Below are 25,507 nucleotides of genomic sequence, written 5' to 3'. Positions count from 1 at the left end.
TATACAGCAGGTTCTTATTAGTCATCAATTTTATACACATCAGTGTATAAATGTCAATCCCAATCTCCCAATAAATCACACCACCACTGCCACCCCCCCGCCGCGGCTTTCCCCCCTTGGTGTCCATATGTTTGTTCTCTACATCTGTGTCTCAACTTCTGCCCTGCAAACTGGTTCATCTGTACCATTTTTCTAGGTTCCACGTACATGCGTTAATATACAATATTTGTTTTTCTCTTTCTGACTTACTTCACTCTGCATGACAGTCTCTAGATCCATCCATGTCTCAAAAAATGACCCAATTTCATTCCTTTTTATGGCTGAGTAATATTCCATTGTATATATGTACCACAACTTCTTTATCCATTTGTCTGTCAGTGGGCATTTAGGTTGCTTCCATGACCTGGCTATTGTAAATAATGCTGCAATGAACATTGGGGTGCATGTGTCTTTTTGAATTCTGGGTATATGCCCAGTAGTGGGATTGTTGGATCATATGGTAATTCTATTTTTAGTTTTTTAAGGAACATCCATACTGTTCTCCATAATGGCTGTATCAATTTACATTCCCACCAACAGTGCAAGGGGGTTCCCTTTTCTCCACACCCTCTCCCAGCATTTGTTGTGTGTAGATTTTCTGATGATGCCCATTCTAACTGGTGTGAGGTGATACCTCACTGCAGTTTTGATTTGCATTTATCTAATGATCAGTGATGTTGAGCAGCTTTTCATGTGCTTCTTGTCTATCTGTATGTCTTCTTTGGAGAAATGTCTATTTAGGTCTTCTGCTCACTTTTGGATTGGGTTCTTTGTTTTTTTAATATTGAGCTGCATGAGCTGTTTATATATTTTGGAGATTAATCCTTTGTCCATTGATTCATTTGCAAATATTTTCTCCCATTCTGAGGGTTGTCTTTTGGTCTTGTTTATGGTTTCCTTTGCTGTGCAAAAGCTTTGAAGTTTCATTAGATCCCAATTGTTTGTTTTTGTTTCCATTATGCTAAGAGGTGGATCAAAAAAGATCTTGCTGTGATTTATGTCAAAGAGTGTTCTTCCTATGTTTTCCTCTAAGAGTTTTACAGTGTCCAGTCTTACATTTAGGTCTCAAATCCATTTTGAGTTTATTTTTGTGTATGGTGTTAGGCAGTGTTCTAATTTCATTCTTTTACATGTAGCTGTCCAGTTCTCCCAGCCCCACTTATTGAAGAGACTGTCTTTTCTCCATTGGATATCCTTGCCTCCTTTGTCATAGATTAGTTGACCATAGGTGTGTGAGTTTATCTCTGGGCTTTCTATCTTGTTCCATTGATCTATGTTTCTGTTTTTGTGCCAGTACCATATTGTCTTGATTACTGTAGCTTTGTAGTATAGTCTGAAGTCAGGGAATCTGATTCATCCAGCTTCGTTTTTTTCCCTCAAAACTGATTTGGCTGTTCGGGGTCTTTTGTGTCCCCATACGAATGTTAAGATTTTTTGTTCTAGTTCCATAAAAATGCCATTGGTAATTTGATAGGGAGTGCATTGAATCTGTAGATTGCTTTGGGTAGTATAGTCATTTTCACAATATTGATTTTTCCAATCCAAAAACATGGTATATCTCTCCAACTGTTGGTATCATCTTTAATTTCTTTCATCAGTGTCTTATAGTTTTCTGCATACAGGTCTTTTGTCTCCCTAGGTAATTTTACTCCTAGTTATTTTATTCTTTTTGTTGCAATGGCAAATGAGAGTGTTTCCTTAATTTCTCTTTCAGATTTTTCCTCATTAGTGTATAGGAATGCAAGAGATTTCTGTGCATTAATTTTGTATCCTGCAAATTTACCAAATTCATTGATTAGCTCTAGTAGTTTTCTGGTGGCATCTTTAGGATTCTTTATGTATAGTATCATGCCATCTGCAAACAGTGACAGTTTTACTTCTTCTTTTCCAATTTGGATTCCTTTTATTTCTTTTTCTTCTCTGACTGCTGTGGTTAGGACTTCCAAAACTATGTTGAGTACTAGTGGTGAGAGTGGACATCCTTGTCTTGTTCCTGACCTTAGAGGAAATGCTTTCAGGTTTTCACCATTGAGAATGATGTTTGCCGTGGGTTTGTCGTATATGGCCTTTATTATGCTGAGGTAGGTTCCCTCTATGCCCACTTTCTGGAGAGTTTTTATCATAAATGGTGTTGAATTTTGTCAGAAGCTTTTTCTGCATCTATTGAGATGATCATATGGTTTTTCTTCTTCAATTTGTTAATATGGTGTATCACATTGATTGATTTGCGTATATTGAAGAATCCTTGCATCCCTGGGATAAACCCCACTTGATCATGCTGTATGATCCTTTTAATGTGTTGTTGAATTCTGTTTGCTAGTATTTTGTTGAGGATTTTTGCATCTATATTCATCAGTGATATTGGTCTGTAATTTTCTTTTTTTGTAGTATCTTTGTCTGGTTTTGGTATCAGGGTGATGACGGCCTCCTAGAATGAGTTTGGGAGTGTTCCCTGCTCTGCAATTTTCTGGAAGAGTTTGAGAAGGATGGATGTTAGCTCTTCTCTAAATGTTTGATAGAATTCAGCTGTGAAGCCATCTGGTCCTGGACTTTTGTTTGTTTGAAGATTTTTTTTGTGTGTGGTACGCAGGTCTCTCACTGTTGTGGCCTCTCCCGTTGCGATCACAGGCTCCAGACGCGCAGGTTCAGCAGCCATGGCTCACATGCCCAGCCACTCCACGGCATGTGGGATCTTCCCGGACCAGGGCATGAACCCATGTACCCTGCATCGGCAGGCGTACTCTCAACCGCTGCGCCACCAGGGAAGCCCTACATCGTGCTTTTGATTTGCATTTCCCTGATGATGACGTTGAGCACCTTTTCATGTACCTGTTGACCATTTGTATGTCTTCTTTGGAAAAATGTCTCTGCCCATTTTTAAATTGGATTGTTTGCTCTTTTGCTATTGAGTTGTATGAGTTCCTTATATACTTTGCATACTAACCCCTTATCAGATACATGATTTTCAAATATTTCCCCCCATACCATAGGTTGTCTTTTTTATTTTGTTGACCGTTTCCTTTGCTGTGAAGAAGCTTTTTAGTTCCACTAGTTTATGTTTGCTTTTATTTCCTTTGCTTTTGATGTCAAATTAAAAAAAAAAAGTCACTGCCAATACTGATGTCAAGGAGCAAGGTCCCTATTTTTCTTCTATAAGTTTTATGATTTCAGGTCTTATGTTCAAGTCTTTAATCCATTTTGAGTTGATTTTTGTGTGTGGTTTAAGATAGGGGTTCAGTTTCATTTTTTTAACGACAAAAGAAACTAGAGTGCTTCAACATCCTTTATGACAGTGTTTCTCTGCAAAATACATTCTATTGATACCTTTCATTTCAAAACAATGAAAATTCACATTGAATTAAGTCAATGTTAAATGTTGAATATAATCAGAGTTGCAATAATGTTCACTCTTTGCTCTTTTAAAAGTTTTTAAGTATCATCAGTGTCTCCCTGTAGTATGTAAAATTTTTGATCAGATGAATGGAACTTACAAGATGTAGTTGCAGAATTATTATAATTTTTAATGTCCCTATTAACTTTTTTTGTATTTCAATGTTAAGTCCTTTCAGATTGTCTGCTTTTACCTTTTTTGGTTTTTTGGTCTTTTATGGGTGCAATTAAGCAGTATATAAGAATCAAGAAAAACAATTTAAAATTATGATCTCCACAACCATCATGTGATAAAACACCTGAAAGGCTAAATCTTGAGTATGCTCATTCAGTCTCCCCTAATAGCTGTAAAAGTACACTTGATCACTCAAGCTGTTCCGTATTAAAGGGGGAAATATCTTTTATTATTGAAAATATCCACTGATTTTTCAAAGTAGAAATCCAAAGGTGTCATTATAGGTTTTCATCACTTGTTATTGCAAATCAATATGTTTTCAATTTCCCTGTGACTTCCACTCAGCAAACACTGATTGGAAAATGACTTCACAAAAGACATGCTAGGGCTTCCCTGGTGGCGCAGTGATTGAGAGTCCACCTGCTGATTCAGGGGACACGGGTTCGTGTCCCGGTCCGGGAGGATCCCACATGCCGCGGAGCGGCTGGCCCCGTGAGCCATGGCCGCTGAGCCTGCGCGTCCGGAGCCTGTGCTCCGCAACGGGAGAGGCCACAACAGTGAGAGGCCCGCGTACTGAAAAAAAAAAAAAAAAAGACATGCTAAAGCTTAGATATCATTGTGGCACAATCATGTGCATGGTTCTAATAGCAAATATTAATTATTTAAGATTTACATCTTATGACTCACGTTTAGCTAAACACAACCTGCAAACTGCTCTAGCATAGCCAGCTAAGAAATATCAGTTTAAAGTTCCTGATTAACTTCTTTTTTTCTAAGATTTTTTTTGATGTGGACCATTTTAAAGTCTTTACTGAACTTGTTACAATATTGCTTCTGTTTTGGTTTTTTGGCCGCAAGGCATGTGGGATCTTTGTTCCCAGACCAGAGATCGAACCCACACCCCCGGAACTGGCAGGTGAAGTCTTAACCACTGGACCACCAGGGAAGTCCTCTGATTAACTTCTGAAAGGGTTTATCGTTCTGCAGGGAGGGTAAAGAGGCCATTATTATATCTGCCAAGGACTGTGCTGCATGCTGATGAATTTTGTAAACTCTTATATTATTTAAACTTTACAGCAAGAGAGTATACGTGGTTATTAAATACATTTTATGGATGCTAAAGGATATATCTAGAATAGTAAAATTCCTTGCCCAAAGACACAGTCATAATAAGGGTTTATCAGATTCCAAAATCTATGATCTTTCTCCTACTCCACCACTCTGACCCTGGATCCACCACTGATTTAGCAGAGACCCATAACTTAATAAACCCAAGCAAGTGAGTTTATATGAATGAGATCAAAAGTCAAAGCTAGTCCATGAGTTGAAGGTGGAGTTAACAACAGAAATTAAACTCAATTATTGGGTGATCAAACTCGTGGCGGTTGCAAACTGCACAAGTTTCAGCCATTTAGACACGTAAGACAAGAATAGAAACATACCAGTAAGAAGTGAAAAAGGTGACATCAGTGACACAGCAGCCTACAAACACTGATATTGTGGGGAAAGAGCTTCACAGCTCTCAACAACCTTTTGATATATACTGCAATAGTAAAAATTTAAAAAGAAGACTCAGAGCCCTTAAGAGAAGTCTAGTTTCTTATTTTTGGGGTGTATTATATTTAAGAATATTTACATAAAAGTGGTTAAAATGCTATAAAGATATGTGGTGTTGTTAAAAACATAAGGATTCCACAGTTGCTTAAGCTTCGTATCTATGCTGTGATCATGCCCTTAAGTACCTGCAAAGCCCTTCTCTCCCACTTCCACACCAGGGGGCAGCATATTTTTAAAAGGCTTCAAATTGAAGAACTGGTATCCCTTGCATCTGTTGGCACCTCCAGTTAGCACATGTCAAGACAGAGTTAGAAATGCAAGGAAAAATAAGAGGAGAGGATTGTAGTAGAAGTAGGCCTCAAAATCCTTCTGACAATTCTACCGGTCTGACACCTATGAAAGAAGAGGATAAGAATGGAAGGTTGGGTAGGAAAAGTATCAGACTGCACTGAAGCTCTGAAAAAGTCAGCAGGCCCATGTGGGAGCTCAAGCACAGACTGCTGGGAGAGGAGCCCTGCACCTGCACGGGAAAGAAATGGTCACGCTTAATATCCCCCTCATGCTCAGCAATTGCTGAGCCTCAGGCAAATGCTGTGTTATATCCTGAAGGCACTGAAGCTGGAGGGTGTCAGCTAACTGAACCCCTTACAGCTGATCATCCAGTTCTTTTGTGAAAGGAGATACAAGCAGTACATTTCTGTGACTGTCACAGGCTTTGCCCCAAGTTCAGCAGTCGCAGTCTTATTCCTCTGGTTTTGAACCCCTTTCCTTCTATTTGATCCTAAGGTGGTCTTCTGACTTTTTCTGACATTACTCTTTTCTCCAGTGTTCTGTCATGGCTGATTTCAGTCTGAAGTTGCCACCCCAGTCTTGTAGCCACATCATCTTTTTCTATCTGTAGCTTTCTGTTCAGTATGGAGGACTAAATCTTTTTTTTTTTTTTTCTTTTTTTTTTTTGCGGTACGCGGGCCTCTCACTGTTGTGGCCTCTCCTGTTGCGGAGCACAGGCTCCGGATGCACAGGCCCAGCGGCCATGGCTCACAGGCCCAGCTGCTCCGCGGCATGTGGGATCTTCCCGGACCGGGGCACAAACCCGTGTCCCTTGCATCGGCAGGCGGACTCTCAACCACCGCACCACCAGTGAAGCCCTGGAGGACTAAATCTTAACCCAGTGCTCCTAATCCAGGCACTGTGCTTTGCTTTTCTCTCTACAGAAACCTGGTAAGTTCAACTCTGATTTGGCCTAAAATTCAGGATTAATGTATGGTACACTAATTGCATTCGTCTTCTATTTAATGCATTTAATGGAAACAATGAATATACACTAAGTATCAACTCCAATCTGATGTTGATTACTTGGAAACTTAATATATGAATCACCTCCACTTTTGAAAGATTCTTATTCAAATACAATGCATATATATGAGTATGTGGGTATGTGTATCTTACATTCACTCTTTCGTTTTCTTTCTTTTGTTCTTCTTTCTTTCCTTCCTTCTGTCCTTCTTCCCTTTTTCCCTTTTTATTGTAGCACACTTGATTTACAATATTGTGTTAGTTTCAGCTATATGCCAAATTGATTCAGTTATATATTTTTTCAGATTTTTTCCATTACAGATTATTACAAGATATTGAATATGGTTCCTGTGGTTTACAGTAAATTCTTGTTGCTTATCTATTTTATGCATAATAGTTTGTATCTGTTAATCCCATACTACTAATTTATCCCACCGCCCTTCCCCCTTTGGTAACTATAGGTTTGTTTTCTATGTCTGTGAGTCCATTTCTGTTTTGTATATAGATTCATTTATATTATTTTTTTATTCCGTATATAAGTGATATAATATTTGTCTTACTCTGTCTGACTCACTTCACTTAGTATGATATTTTCTAGGTCCATTCATGTTGCTGCAAATGGCAATATTTCATTCTTCTTTATGGCTGACTAATATTCCATTGTGCGTGCGTGTGTGTGTGTGTGTGTGTGTGTGTGTGTGTGTGTGTATACACACACAATGTAATATGTATATGTGTGTGTATATATATATATATATATATATAAATCTTCTTAAGTCAATTTTCTGTTGATGGGCATGGAAAAATATCCCTTGTTTTTGGATTGGAAGAATTAATATTGTTAAAATGGCCATACTACCCAAAGCAATCTATAGATTTAATGTGATCCCTATCAAAATACCCACAACATTTTTCACAGAACTAGAACAAATAATCCTAAAATGTATACGGAATCACAAAAGACCTAGAATTGCCAAAGCAACCCTGAGGAAAAAGAACAAAGCTGGAGGCATAACCCTCCAGACTTCAGACAATGATACAAAGCTACAGTAATCAAAACAGCATGGTATTGGCACAAAAACAGACATATGGATCAATGAAACAGAATAGAGAGCCCAGAAATAAACCCATACACCTACAGTCAATTAATCTATGACAAAGGAGAAAGAATATACAATGGAGAAAAGGCAGTCTCTTCAGCAAGTGGTATTGGGAAAGCTGGACAGCCTTGTGTAGATCAATGAAGTTACAACACTCACTCACACCATATATAAAAATAAGATCAAAATGGTTTAAATACCTAAATATAAGACATGACACCATAAAACTCCTAAAAGAGAACATAGGCAAAACATTCCTGGACATAAATCATAGCAATATTTTCTTAGATCAGTCTCCCAAGGCAAAAGAAATAAAAGCAAAAATAAACAAATGGGACCTAATCAAACTTAAAATCTTTTGCACATCAAAGGAAACTATAAACAAAACTAGAAGACAACCTACTGAATGGGAGAAAATATTTGCAAATAATGCAACTGACAAGGGATTAATATCCAAACTATACAAACAGCTCATACAACTCAGTATCAAAACAAACAAACAGACAAACAAAACAATGCAATCAAGAAATGGGCAGAAGACTTAAATAGACATTTCTCCAAAGAAGACATACAGATGGCCAACAGGCACATGAAAAGATGCTCAACATCATTAATTATTAGAGAAATGCAAATCAAAACTACAATGGTGTATCACCTCACACCAGTCAGAATGGCTATCATCAAAAAATCCACCAGTAATAAATACTGGAGAGGGTGTGGAGAAAAGGGTACCCTCGTACACTGTTGGTGGGAATGTGAATTCATGCAGCCACTATGAAGAACAGTATGGAGGTTCCTTAAGAAACTAAAAATAGAGCTACCATATGATCCAGCAATCCCACTCATGGGCATATATCTGGAAAAGATAAAAAACTCTAATTGGAAAGATACATGCACCCCAATGATCATAGCAGCACTATTTACAATAGCCAAGACATGGAACAATCCAAGTGCCCTTCCTTCCTTTTACTTATCGAAAAACTGCATATTATTTTTAACAGAGCTGTTTACACATGTTTACAAAAAACATATATAAGGAGAAATACAAAACCACAATAAGATATCACTTCATACCTACTAGTATGGCTAAAATAGGAAACACAAGTGTTGGTGAGAGTGTGGAGAAATCTGAACTCATGCGTTGCTTGTGAGAATATAAAATGGTGCAGCAACTTTGGAAAATAGTCTAGCAGTTCCACAAAATAGTATACTTAGAGTTACTACATAACCCAACAATTCTACTCCTAGGTATATATCCAAAAGAATTGAAACATACGCCCACATATAAACTTGTACACAGATGGTCATAACAGTATTATTCATAATATCCAAAACGTGGAAACAATCCAAATGCCCAAAAACTGATGAATGAATAAACAAAATGTTGGATATTCTTGCAATAGAATATTATTCAACCACAAAAAATGAAGTGCTTATATATATGCTACAACAAAAATAAAATATGGCAAGTGAAAGATACCAACCACAAAAGCCACATATTGCTTAGTTCCATTTATATTAAATGTCGAAAACAGGCATATCCACAGATTAAGTAGAATAGTAGTTTCCAAGGACTGGAGGAAGAAGAAGATAGGCAGTGACTGATAAATGGTACTTGATTTTTTTTGAGTGATGAAAATGTTCTAGAATTAGAGGTAGTGTTGGCTGTATAACTTTGTGAATATATCATTTATATATACCACATATATAGACAGAGAGAGAGAGAGAGAGAGAGGGAATTGGGCACTTTTAAAAGGGTGAATTTTATGATGTGTGAATTAAATCTCAATAAAACTCACACACACACAAACAAATCAAAAATTTTTTTCAATATGAGACAGAAATTGAATAAAAAATGCAGTTATTATCTGAATATTTAGTTTTAATGCCAGCTATACTAACCAGCTTTCAAGATTATCTTGAATCAACCTCTGCCTATATACACATTCATGTAGTTCACTTGCACATAATTTGGTCTATATGACCAATAAAATTCAGTAGAAACAACGGTATGTGTCTTCCAAGATTAGATTATGAAGGCACTGTGGCTTCCATCCTGGTCACTCTCTCTTGCATCAATCTGTCTTGGGGAAGCCAGCCATGCAGTGTGTGGCATGAAGAATCCAAGACATAAGGAACTGAAGCTTCCTCCCAATAGCCAGGTGAGTGAGCTGAGGTCAAGCCTTTGGAGAAAAGCAGCATGGGCTAACAGCTTGATTGTGACCTCATGGGAGAACCTGAACTAGAACTACATAGCTAAGCTGCTGCCAGGATCCTGACCCTTAGAAAGTGTGTGAGAGAGTTAATTGTTTCAAGCTGCTAAATTTTGAGGCAATTTGTTATGTAGCAATAGATAATATACATAGGCAAACTTGTAGACATATAGGTGTTGGGTGACAGGTATATAAACATATATTTACATATTTTATTAAATATATAAATATGTGTATAGTATACAAATATATAAAATATATAAATATTTTACATATTTTATAATACATACTATATTTTATATATTATTAAATATATATTATTGCATTTACACATGTCCTGTTAGAAAAAGAGTTACAAGAGATGAAGAGAAAAATACACAAAGGAGATAAAAATGAGAGAAAAGAAATAAAGTATTGCCAGAGAGTCACATGTTCTTTCAACTTAACAACAGAAATAAAAGGATAATGCAGAGTTTCTTAACAAAAACAGTAGACCAATGAAGACACTAAGTACTACTCCCCATTGAAAACCCTAGAGCATTACATGCATTTTCAGCCAAGGGATCAAGTGCATTAAATAAATATTATGTCATAAGCAACCCTAAACATCTAAACTCCTTGAGGTATATGTGTACGCAAAAGCAAAACCACCATTAGATGAAATTTTAATGTACTTTTCATGGTTCTTACTTTGAGAGCTTTAGAACAGTGCTGAATAGAGGGTTGAGAGTGGAGTTGAAATAAGTCCTAATGCTAAGATCATTGATCTGATAGTCTGGTGTTACAAGTCCTTAAAATTCAGATCCAGACAGAAATAAAATTATGAACTAAGGAATATTGAAATTTCAAAGTACAGAATACAAAGAGTGTCTTAAATCAGTGCAAAGATTATATTTTGCTCAGGGCAAAAGAATATTTTAATCATAATGTTACATGTTGTGTAATGCTCATATAATATAAAGCATCTGAAGTGTGACTACATAAATAAATATGCATTAATTAATATATCCAATTGAAGCAGTCTCCAAAAATGTACACATGGTGGCGGTAGGGCAGAGGGATATTCAGACTACACTTAAAGGTGCTGCTAATAGAGCAATTATTTTTTCTTTAGTTCTTCCAGTATATATTTTCAAAGGCTATGCTTTCAATACCTTTCAGCTCTACCAATAACCACTTATGAACTGATTTTTCTTCAGAAATAATCTTACAACTTTTAGAACAAAGTTAAGGGTATGAGAATAAAAATGACAAATATAGTAGTTAATAATTGTATAATTATTCCATAATTATAATGGTTTATCCTCATAACAACATTAGATCCACATTTTATAGGTGTATAAATAGCAATAGAGAAGTTAAGTAACTTGCACAAGGTCACACGGATTTATTTAATGTTTCTGTCCAGCCATGCATCTTTGTTTCTTTCTTCCCTTCTAATGTCATTCAGTAGCATTCCACTGACTTTCCAATGTGTTCTGGCACCTCTGAGGTGTCTCAGAACATCTAAAAGACTAACAGACAGGTCTTACTAACCTTACTAACAGGTTAGTCTTACTATGTATTAATCTCTGAGTTTCTGTGATATTCACAGTCAGTAATAGATCACCACCAATCCCAGTAGAGGAAAAAAGAAAAGTTCCTTATTTTCTGTTTTGTGGTCTTGGAGGAAGAAAGAAATAACAACAAAACAAAAATTAGGCAAAGAAAAGCAAAAGATCCAAATCCCAAACTTCATCAGAATTTACAATCAAAATGATTGAAAATTTGCCTAAATATTTCTGAGCAAATTTAATCAAAATCAGCCTTTTCACTGAAATCCTCTCAACACAAAAAGGGATATGAAAGAAAAAAATGAATACTCATATTCATTGATCAAAAGTCATGTAATAATATATTGCTAGAGCCATAAGCAACCTCATTTTACACATGAAGACAGCGAGACCCAAAAAATCTGTGCATAACCCAAGGTCACACTGTTGGGATCAGGGAGTAAATCTCTTTTTTCCTATTACACAGTTCTTTGCTATTCACTGCAATTTTTATAAATGCTTATATTCAAGGTTCTTGTTCACTGGTGCTTTGTCCAATATATTGTTACAAGTTCCTATCCTCACCACTTTCTTCCTTGCATAAAATGATGAGTATGTAACTAAGAATTACATATTTGAAAGAACATTTTTGATTATATTAGGTTTTAGTAGAAGTATTAGGTACTTCTAGTTGAACTGCTAGGTACTAAGAAGTACTCGGGTACTTCTAAGTACATATTAATATGTATAGTTACATATTAATTGTCCACAAACTAATTAATGGAATTTCTAGATCACTGACTCAATCTGATTTTGTCAGAAAAAATGAGTACATTTGTATGTTCTTATGTAGGTACATTCATACACATGCGTGAACGTGCACAAAACCTGTTGAATCAATGTCAGAGATTCATGGATTTCCTCAGTCTATCCACGAGCCTTGGACTTCATTTTAGATCACTGTTGAATTATCTTTCTTTTTTACTGCTTATAATGACTATTTTCCTCCTTAATAATGTAAACCCTTGAAAGTTGGTAGATATAGTACCATCTTTAGTTAAGTTTATTTGTTAGTCTGACTGATAGTTGGTGAGAGTTGCTGAAAAGGAAAGAAGCCAACTATTTGTTTACATGAAATTTAGGAATTTATCAGGTACTGTATTTATCCAGTTCATCCTTATTTCCCATTTTCATAGATGACTGACATTCAGCTAGATTCATTATGATAGAAAGAAAGAAAACTTTGAGTTTAGAAGATTGCTACCTTTTATAATTATATTCTAGAGTTAATAAATTGGACCTTGATTTTGAGAGTTTTCACAACATTCATGTAAGATAAAAATAAAAGCCTTCAGAGGTGACAAAGTGACAAAAATCACTTTCTGAGGATTTTTTAAAAATAATGAGCAAAGCAAAATGCTCCTGGGTTGAGAATACTTATGCCAGTTTTACCTGAAAGCAAATATTTTGCTTTTGTAATAGAATCTTCAGGAATACGGTCTATAATGGAACTGCTGACAAATCCTTAACTATGGAGTTGCTATTGGGTACAAATATAATGCCTTACACATTTCTTTGTGAAGAAAATGGAAGAGCAATAATAAAGGTTAGTTTTATAATATTGAAATTCTCTTATTTTTTCCTCTCTCTCTCCTTCCTCTCTCTCTGTTTTTTAACCTCCAGGGAGAAAAACAATTAGAGAAAAACAATCTAGCTAAATAGACTGGGAAACAGCCTGACTATCTGTCTCAGTACCCTCCCTCTTTCTCCTCTCACATTTTCCACAAATGGCTTGATTATGTTTACCTGACACCCTCACACTTCCCTGCTGACTGGCTGTAGGCGCTTTTAAGACAAGAGAAACAATGTTTTCCACAAACATCTATACTCCCTTGTAGAGGGGCCAGTCTTTGTGAATACATAGTTGTAACTTCAATATGCCTATGACTGTACTTTCTCAGAATTCAAAAGCACTTTCTGAAACTAGCCTTGCACAATAGATGTAAGTGGAATCAGGATTGCTCTGGGGATGCAAACACTCCAAGTTAGCTAAGCAAACACAGAATCGGAGGTTAGGAATTCATGCCCTTAATAAGTAGCATGCCCCCTAAAAGGCTGATCAAATGCTGAACTCCTTTATACTTTCAAAAGTCGGGGCTTTAGAAATATGGCTGCCATGTTTTGAGGCCCTTTACTCCCAAATACAGCAGGATAATGACCCCTAACTGTTGCACTGAAATAAGGTGCTTTTTCCAAGATGAATCTCTTTGCAAGCACTGTATGGGATGAGAGTTGTAGAGAAATAACAAGCAGCAGAGCTGATTTTCCTGAACTCTCTTTATGGACTGAGCCATCAATCTATAACAGTGTGAAGGCTTCAGAGATTTCCTAGTTGCCCTCATAAGAAATAGACATCATTCTATTTTCGGACAGTTCAGGTAGTGGAAGTAGGCACATTTTCCCCATAGTCACCAGGCTATGAATCTGAGTAACTAATCTACTGACAATTAGATGTTATGCTTCAAATTAGAAACCAGTATTACATGTGTGAATTAATGGCATTTCATTATGCATTACTGTCTCCGTCAACAAACTGTGACTAGATTTAAGCTTTGCAGGTCTGAGGTAACTCAGGAGAGTTCTGTTCAAGTCCAGTTTCAATCAAGGGCAGTATGAAATGATGAATGTGGGAACTAAAATACACTGAATATGTCTTAGAGGCAAAACCATCTAGAGCTTCCCAGTGTGTGTGAGTCAAATTCCTTGCATGCTGGAGAGAGCAGAGCATTGCAGGAATGAAAAGTAAATAGATTTAAAATCCTGAATGACTCTCAACCTACACGACAGATTAAACAAGTCACATTTATGGATTTTAAGTTAGACTGGTCACAAACTGACCGAGCTCATTGAGTAGAAAGAACTTGATCTGGGCTTATGAACCCTAAATCACTGAAATACAAGCTTTGTTTAGCAAGTAATAAAACTGAATCAAGAGCAGAAGCTGAATTTAACAGAGACTCCTGTGATTCTCCTCTCTCATTTGCAACCTCCAACTTCACTGGCTTGTTACAGCTGAATAGGTAGCATTTATGCAGTGAATAAAAAGCTGTCTTCCCTACCTCTTCACCCCTCTTCTCAAATCATACAGTATTTCCAAACTCAGCCTGCTATTTTAAATGAAAAGAAATGCTGTAGCCCTATCTCTACATTAGTGGAGCATGGAGGACAACTTAGGTCAGCTCAAAATATTAAGCAGTGGAGAAGCCCTCCTTCTCGGCCCTTGCCAAGGGTTGGCCTTGGCCTGTTATTTCAAAGCGAAATTTACATTTTTTGTATGAGTGTATAGGGGTCACATAACACTAGCTTGCCACTGGTAAGGGTACTCCCCACTGTGTGTCTAAGTAAGGTTGAGACAGCAATTCATTTTTCAGATTTGGAATATTGCCACTTCTAAACAGATTTTACTATTTTCAATTCAAACACATTTACACACATGTATGAGTCTCTCATATTTACTACATTTATTTTCCTGTATACATAATTAAGTGAGGTAATATAAAGGAAATTTAATGCTTTTTACTATATTCCAAATCCTTGTATTCAGCTTTTTTTCCTAAATTATCTCTCTGTCATCCTAAATTCTTCTCCCTCTCTGTAGTCTCCTTATATATAATAATAATATAATAATAGGTTTAAATATTGGATTTTCCATTGGAGCACATCATGATTCCAGGTACTGCCCCACTACCTGGCTGCTTCACTGAATTTGATCATGACTAGTGAGTCTCTTGGCTGTACCTGGATTAGACAGTATATACATATGTATTTCATTCTTTTAGTTTACTCACACTAACATCTGTAGCCCTGAATGATGTGAATTCATGGATTTCTCTTCTAGAAAAACGTAACTTTTGAGAAAGTGAGTGTATCTGTAATTTGACTTTGCCAGTGTTGTTGCAAGCTCCATAGTTTCAGTTAGTCAAATTTATAACCCTAAAGCAATATTCTCTTTCCCTTTTCTCTATCATTTAAAACTGTAATTAGTTTGCTCCAAAGCATTTCTAAAATCTACATTTAATCTATATTTTTGGGGGCATCATAATCCCTAAATGCCATGCAGTTTGTCTGTGCAAGAACCTATATGCTGAATTTACACACGTGGATTTGAAGTCTCTAATCTCCCACGTGGTTCTATTCATTCCAGTAAGAATCACCTTCGTCAAGTATCAATTTCTCTTTCAGAGGCCAACATATCCTTGTAATTGCATCTCAAATTATGGTTAAGGGATCCTCTTGTGACTGTTAATTACTAGGTTCAACAAAATGAGAAAAGAGGAGGAGAATTAAATTTGTCTATCCTGTGCTATGTATTTTATATGCATCCTCTCATTTTAGACTCAGGGTAAACCTGAGAAGAAGGGAGTATTATTTCCTTTATACAAGCGAAGAAAGTGAGGCTTATACATATCATGAAATGTACTTTAAATTCCCAAAGCTGACAAAAATTTAGGCCCTTTTTACTCCCCTTCTCTAAAAAGGGACAGGGGAATAAGGAGGGAGGGGTGAGCAGGAATGACATTTGCCACTGCCAGGAAACAAGAATGCTATACTTAAGGGTAACTGACAGGGTAACAATGACCTGCTTCTTTCATTAATTCACACATGCATGTCCTGTATAGCCTCTAAATATTTTTCTTCGATATTTGCACAGGTGATGTGTGAGTACTTCAGATATAAAAGAGTGTTACAAAAGAAAACAGAAGGAAACACTGCCCAAATTAACCCATATTCCAGAGTATATACTAATTGTGTCCACGTACTTTTGTTGAAAAACATATAACATAAATGATAGCCATGATATCAAAATTTAATAACATGAATATACATGCTTAAAAATCATTGAAATTACAAGCTGCACTTGTAATTTCATGATCAGGCATACCCTGATGACTGTTTTAATTTAAGCAGATATATTTGTCAATTTGAATTAAAGTGTACATTGCATGGAGTATGAATGGTTCCTTTCAAGTACTTGTTAAGGGCAGTATGCAATAACAATATTAAACAATAAACAACTCATATAAATATTGGGAAAGAAATATTTTGAGAAATAAAGATAAAAGCAGTAAAACATAATAGGTTATTTTTAAGTTCACAAAATTATGTGTTCCTCTTACCCCTCTCCCCCCACAAAAAAGTTAAAGGAAACATCATTTGCTGTTATATTCAAAGATCTTGAGTATGACTTAGACGACAATAAATATTCCATCTTTGTAATTACTTAATTTGTATAAAAGTCCCAAATATATATTTATGAAAGATATAATGTAATAGTGGAGAAAGACCCGGGAAACACATAAAAGGAATAAAATGCTGAGATTTGGAGATTAAAATAACATCTACCAAATAGGCTTTGGTACTCTCACTTGGAGATAAATTTGTTTTGCAGTAGATGGGTAGGTATGAATAGATTTGTTGTACTAAAAGCAACCTCTATACGTCACTAGATGCTGATTCATTTCCCTGTACTCATCATCAGGCTGTCCTTAGAACCTCTGGGGTGTGCTTGTTGGTGCTGTGCAGCGACTTAGTATAAGTGGCAGAGCTACTGACAAGAGAGGATTCATGAGTCCAGAAGAATCAGCAAGTGCTGGAGTTTACTTCCAAGGGTTTCCACTGAGTCACACCACTCAAAGCAATAGACTGTCTGGTTTGACAAAAGAAATAACTCTCAAATGGTCTGTTTTCAAAATATGTTTTATATTAGCCCTGGTTAAGAACAGTGGTCTTCTGTGAATTTCAACACATGTGCCTCTAGTGTACAGTATGGCTCTGGTGAAAGACATGAGGTGAAGCAACAATCCTGCCATCTATCATCATTTGATCCAAAAGGTGATTTCTGCCTTGAGGCAGAAAACAAAAACAACTATGCAGTGTTTTACCTACTTAGTATCAAAGAAATTTAATTACTGATTTAAGAGGAAAAACAATGATGTGTATATATGAAGAACTAATTTTTTTTTCTCATAAGCTGTTTACTTATTTATTTTTCCTTCCAGTTATTGAGATGTAATTGACCTATAGCATCTAAGTTTAAGGTATACAGCATAATGATTTGACTCACATACATCATGAAATGATTACCACAATAAGTTTAGTGAACGTCTATCATCTCATATATATATAGATACAATATAGAATAGAAGAAAAAGAATAGTTTTTCCTTGTGATGAGAACTCAGGATTTACTCTCTTAAAAACTTTCATATATAACATACAGTAGTGTTAATTATATTTATCATTTTGTACATTACATCCCTAGTACTTGGTTATCTTATAACTGGAAATTTGTACCTTCTGGCTACATCCAATTTCCCCTTCTCCCCCACCCCTTTTGGCCTCTGGTAACCACAAATCTGATCTCTTTTTCTATGAGTTTGCTTATTATTTTTTGAACTATAATTGACCTACAACACTATGTTAGTTCCCGGTGCACAACATAGTGATTCGATACTTCTGTATATTACAAAATGATCACCATGATAAGTTACCATCTTTCACCATACAAAGATATTACACTATTATTGACTATATTCCTAACACTGTACATTTCATCCCCTTGACTCATTTATTTTGTAATTGGAAGTTTGTACCTCTTAATCTCTCTCACCTATTTCTCTCCTTCCCCACACAATCCCTGGGCCTCTATCAACCACTTATTGATTCTCTGTATCTATGACTTGGTTCCTGTTTTCTTATCTTTGTTCATTTGTTTTGTTTTTTAGATTCCACATGTAAGTAAAATCATACAATATTTGTCTTCCTCTGACTTATTTCACTTAGCATAATACCCTCTAGGTCCATTCAAGTTGTCACAAATGGCACAATTTCATTCTTTTTTATGGCTGAGTAATAGTCCACTGTATACATATACCACATCTTTTACCATTCATCTATGAATGGACAAAAGTTCCTTCCATATCTTGGCTATTGTAAATAATGCTGCAATAAACATAGGGGTGCATGTATCTTTTCTAATTAGAGTTTTTATTTTCTTCTGAAAAATACCCATGAGTGGAATTGCTGGATCACATGGTTGTTCTATTTTTAATTTTTTGAGGAACCTCCATACTGTTTTCTACACTGGCTGTACCAATTTATTATACATTCCTACTGAAAGTGTACAAGGGCTCCCTTTTCTCCAACACTTGTTATTTGCTGCTTAAAGGAAAAGATGATGATGCATATATATAAAGGATTAAATTTATGTCAAGAATTTCACTGAAAATGTAAAGGAGCATAAAAGAAAGAATAAGAGGAATTAAATAAAAACATTCAATCTTAATTCATTGATTAAAATCTATTTAGTAGGAAAGCAAATAATTATCATGTGAACAAATAGTTATTGAGAGCTTACCTTGTGCCACCCAGTTCTAAACACTTGGCATGTTTCATCTCATTTATTCTCAAGATACCAGAACAAAACATGTAATATTACTATCACTATTTTACAAATGAATAACCGAAGCTCAGAAAGGTTAAGTAACTTCCCTCAGATAAATTTCATTGCTGAGGTTGACAATGAGATAATAACTAAATGATTAATAAAGCTAATTGCCCATATTCAGATATATATTGAATCTTAATTATAATAATAGAAGTTAACAAGCAGCAAATGCATAGTACTTCATATGCTTCACCTGGTTCAATTCTGGTACCAACACTTTGGATTAGAAATTTTAATTGTTATCACTTTACATTTAACAAAAGTGAGGCTTGAATGGGGTAAACAACTTTTTCAAAATCACTCAAGTAATAAGTATTAAAAGTGAGTGCTTGGATAAAAACTACCCACTTAACTCCAGAACTATTTCCCTTATTTACTATTATAATTTTATTTTCCCCAGTCTAAGAAGCTGTGCCATGCACAATGCACCCAAGTGCGTGCACACACACACACACACACACACACACACACACACAAACTTATATGTTATTTTGTCATTGCTCTAATGAGAGTAGTAATACATATAGAAAACAGGAATACACGTGTCATAGGAAAAAGCAAAATCTTTGTGTATACTCTAATAGATTACTCGCCTTTTGCCTGTGCCAGAGAAAGACTCCAAATTTTATGTTGCAATAAAAAGGACGGGCACATGTTTCAGACCATTGACCCATGCTGCTTCAAGATTTTAGTGTGAAAAATGGAACATCAAAAATAGACTCCTACGTGAAATACACCGTCCTGTACTTTGCCTCTGGATAAACACACAATCAGATTCTATACAGTATAAATATATATCATTTAAATAATTCAGAATAGCTAAGGGGATTGAAATAAATAAAAAAGAAGGTTGCAAGTCTTTTGAAATAGTTGCTACAGTATGCCATTTTTTTTAAAAAAGCCGAGATTGCTCATATTTATTTCTCCTTTTTTTTCCTATGTAGTGTTCAAGAACTTATAAAAGTGCATAATTTTTAGCCTCTTATTTAATTATATAAGGTAATTCTGGCATACATACCACCATGGACACTAACATATGTGACAATGCAGCAAATAAAAACATGCTTCATTTATTAAGATGCATAGGAGTGCTGTTAGTTTGTAACCAATTTCTGTACATAATATATTTTTGATGATTAGTTGCCTAGTTCTCTTCAGAGCTTGGAAAAAAAGACGGGAATGTAGATATGAGCTACAAAATATTAATGGCATCGTATGGTTTGCACTGGCCTGGGCCACTCTATTGGATCAGGGCTTGAGAGTCACATATGTTATAATGCAATCTACCATGCATAGTGGAACCATACTGACTCCATGTAGCTCGCTTCACCTTAGGCCTGCAGTTCTATTCCATTCCCTGCCTGCATGAGTGAGCTTCAGCCTACTCACAAGGAATGTGCCCAAGCCAGATAAGTTCCCGGTCAACTTTTACCCTTGCCTTCATCTGATACGAAAACTGGAAGAATGTCTTCTACTGATGCAGATGGTTAATGGTCATGAGACCCCCAGGGGGAGGGAAAAACCCCAGCTCCAGTTGGTTCTGACACACATCTCACATAGTAGTCAAATTCTATTTTTAGCTTTGGCCCCTTTTAAATCCCCCTGTAACCCCTTCAGCAGAGTAGAGTGCCTCTGTGAATGCCTCTGGATCTTGCCTGCCAGATCGCGCCTGTACGTAAGTTACAGTAAACTTCGTAAGTGTACTTTATGGAGTTGCCTTCTTCATTTTTGGTCTTAAAGTTCCTTCTCAGTTCAGAGGATATTTATTCAATATCCCCACCTCCCAACAACCATAAAGTCTAATTAATTCTCAGATTGCAGACCTCCTCCCTTGGAAGCCACAAAATAAACCAGCTCATCTCCTTGGGACAGTGACTTTAATATACTTCAAAATATTTTTATATGCAAATAAACACAGGCATGTCATGGAAAAGAGGTAAAAGTCCCCAAATTCTTTTAAATGAAAGGACAATAGTTAAAATTTACATGTACAGAAATCCCCTTAAGGTTCCATGCCCAGCCCCCCATTTTTCCATTATAGGTACACCCTATTTGGGGCTTCTTAAGAGGAAACATATGAATACCTCAGAAGATACCTTGATGGAGTATGAGGTAGGAAGAAGTTATCTCATCACCAGTACTGACCTGGGTGACAATTTATTTCCTCCCCTGGCTAGCAAGCACCGCACACTTGTATTTAGGTCTCTTGCCTTCATGTTTTTATGACAAAATTAGTCTCCAGCCAAGGGTAGTGTTTTACAATAACTTTTGCCCACTCACAGACTAGGATATAAGCACACATAAATGAGCTTACAAAGATATCTTATATGTCTTAAGATCATAAATACACACTGCTTGAATTGGAGTGAAGAGACATCAAAAAAAATCTTAAAGAAAAAGGGACTTCCCTGGTGATCCGGTGGTTAAGACTTTGTCTTCCAATGAAGGGGGTGCGGGTTTGATCCCTGGTCAAGGAGCTAAGATCCCACATGCCTTGCAGCCAAAAAACCAAAACGTAAAAAAACAGAAGCAGTATTGTAACAAATTCAATGAAGACTTTAAAAAAGGTCCACATCAAAAAAATCTTAAAAAGAGAAATGGCCCATTAGAAGCCCAGGGTTTTGATCTAGGTTATATATTTGTTTTATTTTGCCCACTCATTTTTTCTTACAAAGAGAGATTTTAGATCCAAACAGAAGTCTGTATTATCAGCTTCTCTTAAGACAGGAAGATCTGGCAGCAAGTTGCTTACATTCTTGAACAGCAACAATCTGCAGTATCCCAAGTAGGGAATGACACTTCATACATATTTGTTCTTTGGTTGGCCACAGTCCCCACCACTCCCTATTATTTACTGCTTTCATCCATCTCTGTTATTTATTTCACCTCTGTGGCATTTGAGCATCAAGACAATTAAAACAAGCCCATACTAATTCACCATTTTGACTACTAAGTCATCCATTAAGTAAAGCATTTTAGTAAATATGACTGAACTGCTTATAAAGTGAAACAGAATAACTATGATACATACATCTCATGGTAGCACTGATCCATTGCTTGCCAAATGTCAATGTATGCACGTTATTTTTAAAGGTAAATTTCCAGGTTAAAAAAATTAAGGGATGAATGAAGAGAGAAATTACTTAAAGAAATTGAAATAGATTCTCTACCTAACCCAAGTGCAAGAGCATAAGAACATTTTTGTTAGGGAAAGAGGATGTCAACAATTTAACTACCTTGTGAACTAAGTGATTCAATCTTCAATTATGGGATGTCTACAACTAAGGTTAGCCGTTAACTCTACTCATAATCTAACAATCTTGGCTTACTTTCAAAAATGACAAGTATGCATAATGATGGTAATTTGATTGGATTTAGTTTTATATTACATGATTTTACAGAATTTGTAGTCAAAATACAAATGTATTTTATCTAATTAGTAAAGCCTGATGTATTTCTCCTATAAATCTCTTATTCTTGAATAACAAGTTCAGAAATGTTAATCATCAGTATGGACAAACTAATGCTTATTAGTGAGTATAATCCATCCTTTTCAGAACTTGTTAGAGACGAGAAAAAAAAAATGCAATGGTCAAAAAGACTTGTGTTTATAATTAAATGTAAGGCATCCTGAAAAGCAATTTACCCATTTACTTACATTTTTAGAGCTTTTTGTTCGTTAAGGTGTCCAAAAGTAGGGCTCAAAATAAGAAAAAAACCTTTTCCAGTGATAAATTTTCAGACATTTTCCAATAGACATTCAAAGAAGAGAAGAAAATGAAATATATCTTTATATCTAATATTCTATTTGTTTTGACTGATAGTTTTATGTACATATTAGATGCTAAAACCTACTTTATTTTGGACAAAAGAAGAATTAGCCAAAATTATTTCAAAAGAACAAGCATTGTTTTAAAGATAATTAAAATATTTTTGTCAAAATATATGTATTTAATTTATACTAAATGTTTTTAGACTATTAGATGACTTTGTAATAAATTTTTATCTCTGCCAATTTGGGAGATAGGAAATCCAACCCTTACCGTGATTAATTCTGAGATCTTGAGAAACAAACTTTTATTTTCAGGCCTTAGTTTCCTCAGACAGTGACCCTTTAACTCACAAATTCTGATATAGATTGCTTTGACTTTACTATGTATTTCTGGAAATAAAATTGCCAATTTTTAAACAATTCATTTCAACTCCTTATGGGAAATGCCATAATAATTATTATAATGGTTATAATTCTCCTCTTTCCCCTTTTTCATCAACTAATAGCTTGTCAGAATACCATAGAAGATAAACACCTGATTTGTTATTTTCAGTAAACCATCCTAGTTTTCAGATTGATTCTGAACAAATCACATTGGATCCTAATCAAGGCTCCATAAAATATGTATTATTTTTATGAACAGAGTGGGAAACACAATCAGAGAAAAGATAGAAATAAGAAATTGGAAGTAGAAAACTTGGATAGACAGAAAATTATCACAATTTCCAGATGACAGAATCTGATACATACAAACACAAGAAAAACAACTACAAAATGGTTTCATACTATAAGAGAATGTGCTTAAATAGCTACTTACAAGATTTCTTTACAAAAAGTAGCTTTCCCATATTGGAAGAAGAAAAACATTATGGATATCAATTAAAGTGAAGAACCCATCTACTAAAGCAATAATAAGATAAAATACTGAAAAACAAAGTTGGAAGAAATAAAAACGCCCCATGAAGAAAACTTTAAAACACCACTGAGCTCAATTTCGTTTCTTTTTATGGCTGAGTAATATTCCATTGTATATATGTGCCACATCTTCTTTATCCATTCATCCGATGATGGGCACTTAGGTTGTTTCCATCGCCGGGCTATTGTAAATAGAGCTGCAATGAACATTTTGGTACATGACTCGTTTTGAATTTTGGTTTTCTCCGGGTATATGCCCAGTAGTGGGATTGCTGGGTCATATGGTAGTTCTATTTGTAGTTTTTTAAGGAACCTCCATATTGTTCTCCATAGTGGCTGAACCAATTCACATTCCCACCAGCAGTGCAAGAGGGTTCCCTTTTCTCCACACCCTCTCCAGCATTTATTGTTTCTAGATTTTTTGATGATGGCCATTCTGACTGGTGTGAGATGATATCTCATTGTAGTTTTGATTTCCAGTTCTCTAATGATTAATGATGTTGAGCATTCTTTCATGTGTTTGTTGGCAGTCTGTATATCTTCTTTGGAGAAATGTCTATTTAGGTCTTCTGCCCATTTTGGGATTGGGTTGTTTTTTTGTTATTGAGCTGCATGAGCTGATTGTAAATTTTGGAAATTAATCCTTTGTCAGTTGCTTCATTTGCAAATATTTTCTCCCATTCTGAGGGTTGTCTTTTGGTCTTGTTTATGGTTTCCTTTGCTGTGCAAAAGCTTTGAAGTTTCATTAGGTCCCATTTGTTTATTTTTGTTTTTATTTCCATTTCTCTAGGAGGTGGGTCAAAAAGGATCTTGCTGTGATTTATGTCACAGAGTGTTCTGCCTATGTTTTCCTCTAAGAGTTTGATAGTGTCTGGCCTTACATTTAGTTCTTTAATCCATTTTGAGCTTATTTTTGTGTATGGTGTTAGATGGATAGACCTAGAGTCTGTCATAAAGAGTGAAGTAAGTCAGAAAGAGAAAGACAAATACCGTATGCTAACACATATATATGGAATTTAAGAAAAAAAAATGTCATGAAGAACCTAGGGGTAAGACAGGAATAAAGACACAGACCTACTGGAGAATGGACTTGAGGATATGGGGAGGGGGAAGGGTGAGCTGTGACAGGGCGAGAGAGAGGCATGGACATATATACACTAACAAACATAAGGTAGATAGCTAGTGGGAAACAGCTGCATGGCACAGGGATATCGGCTCGGTGCTTTGTGACCGCCTGGAGGGGTGGGATAGGGAGGGTGGGAGGGAGGGAGATGCAAGAGGGAAGAGATATGGGAACATATGTATAACTGATTCACTTTGTTATAAAGCAGAAACTAACACACCATTGTAAAGCAATTATACCCCAATAAAGATGTTAAAAAAAAAAAAACCACCACTGAGGAATATAAAACCAAAAAAGATGAACAAATGGCAATACATATTCTATCATTTGCTAGGAAAACACAGTATTAATTCTATGAGGTCTAATATCAAAATATAATCACAGTAAGATGTTATTTTTTTTACCTTACTGGAAATAGTGATGCTAATTCCAAACTTATTCTAAAAATAAAATAAAATAATTTAGCATCTGTACATTCAGAGTCTCACAAATCAATGGAAAATACAGAATTCAAAGAAAGACATGGCTGAAACAATGAAGTAGTGTGTGAGTAGAATACTTTTTGCAATTTATTTAAATCTTAATTTACTCTTTTAAATGCCCGAAGTACAGCACGTATGTAGAGACTATGAACTCCACAGTTTAATGATGCTTTACAAAGTGAACATATAGCCATAATCCAATGAAGATACAGAATATTACCAACATCCCAGAAGTCTCCATATCATTCTCTCCCAGTTATTAGCCTTTCCAAAAGCAATTTACTTATTTGGTTAAGCTTTACATAAGTGAAAGCAAATAGTACATATTATTTTGTGTCTAGCTTCTTTCACTCACCATGAAATGAGTGAGATTTATCACTTTGTTGCTTATAGCCATAGTTTACTAC

This window comes from Pseudorca crassidens, chromosome 4 (assembly GCF_039906515.1).
Source record: "Pseudorca crassidens isolate mPseCra1 chromosome 4, mPseCra1.hap1, whole genome shotgun sequence".
In the NCBI taxonomy this organism is placed as follows: domain Eukaryota; kingdom Metazoa; phylum Chordata; class Mammalia; order Artiodactyla; family Delphinidae; genus Pseudorca; species Pseudorca crassidens.
This window is presented reverse-complemented; position numbering follows the sequence as displayed.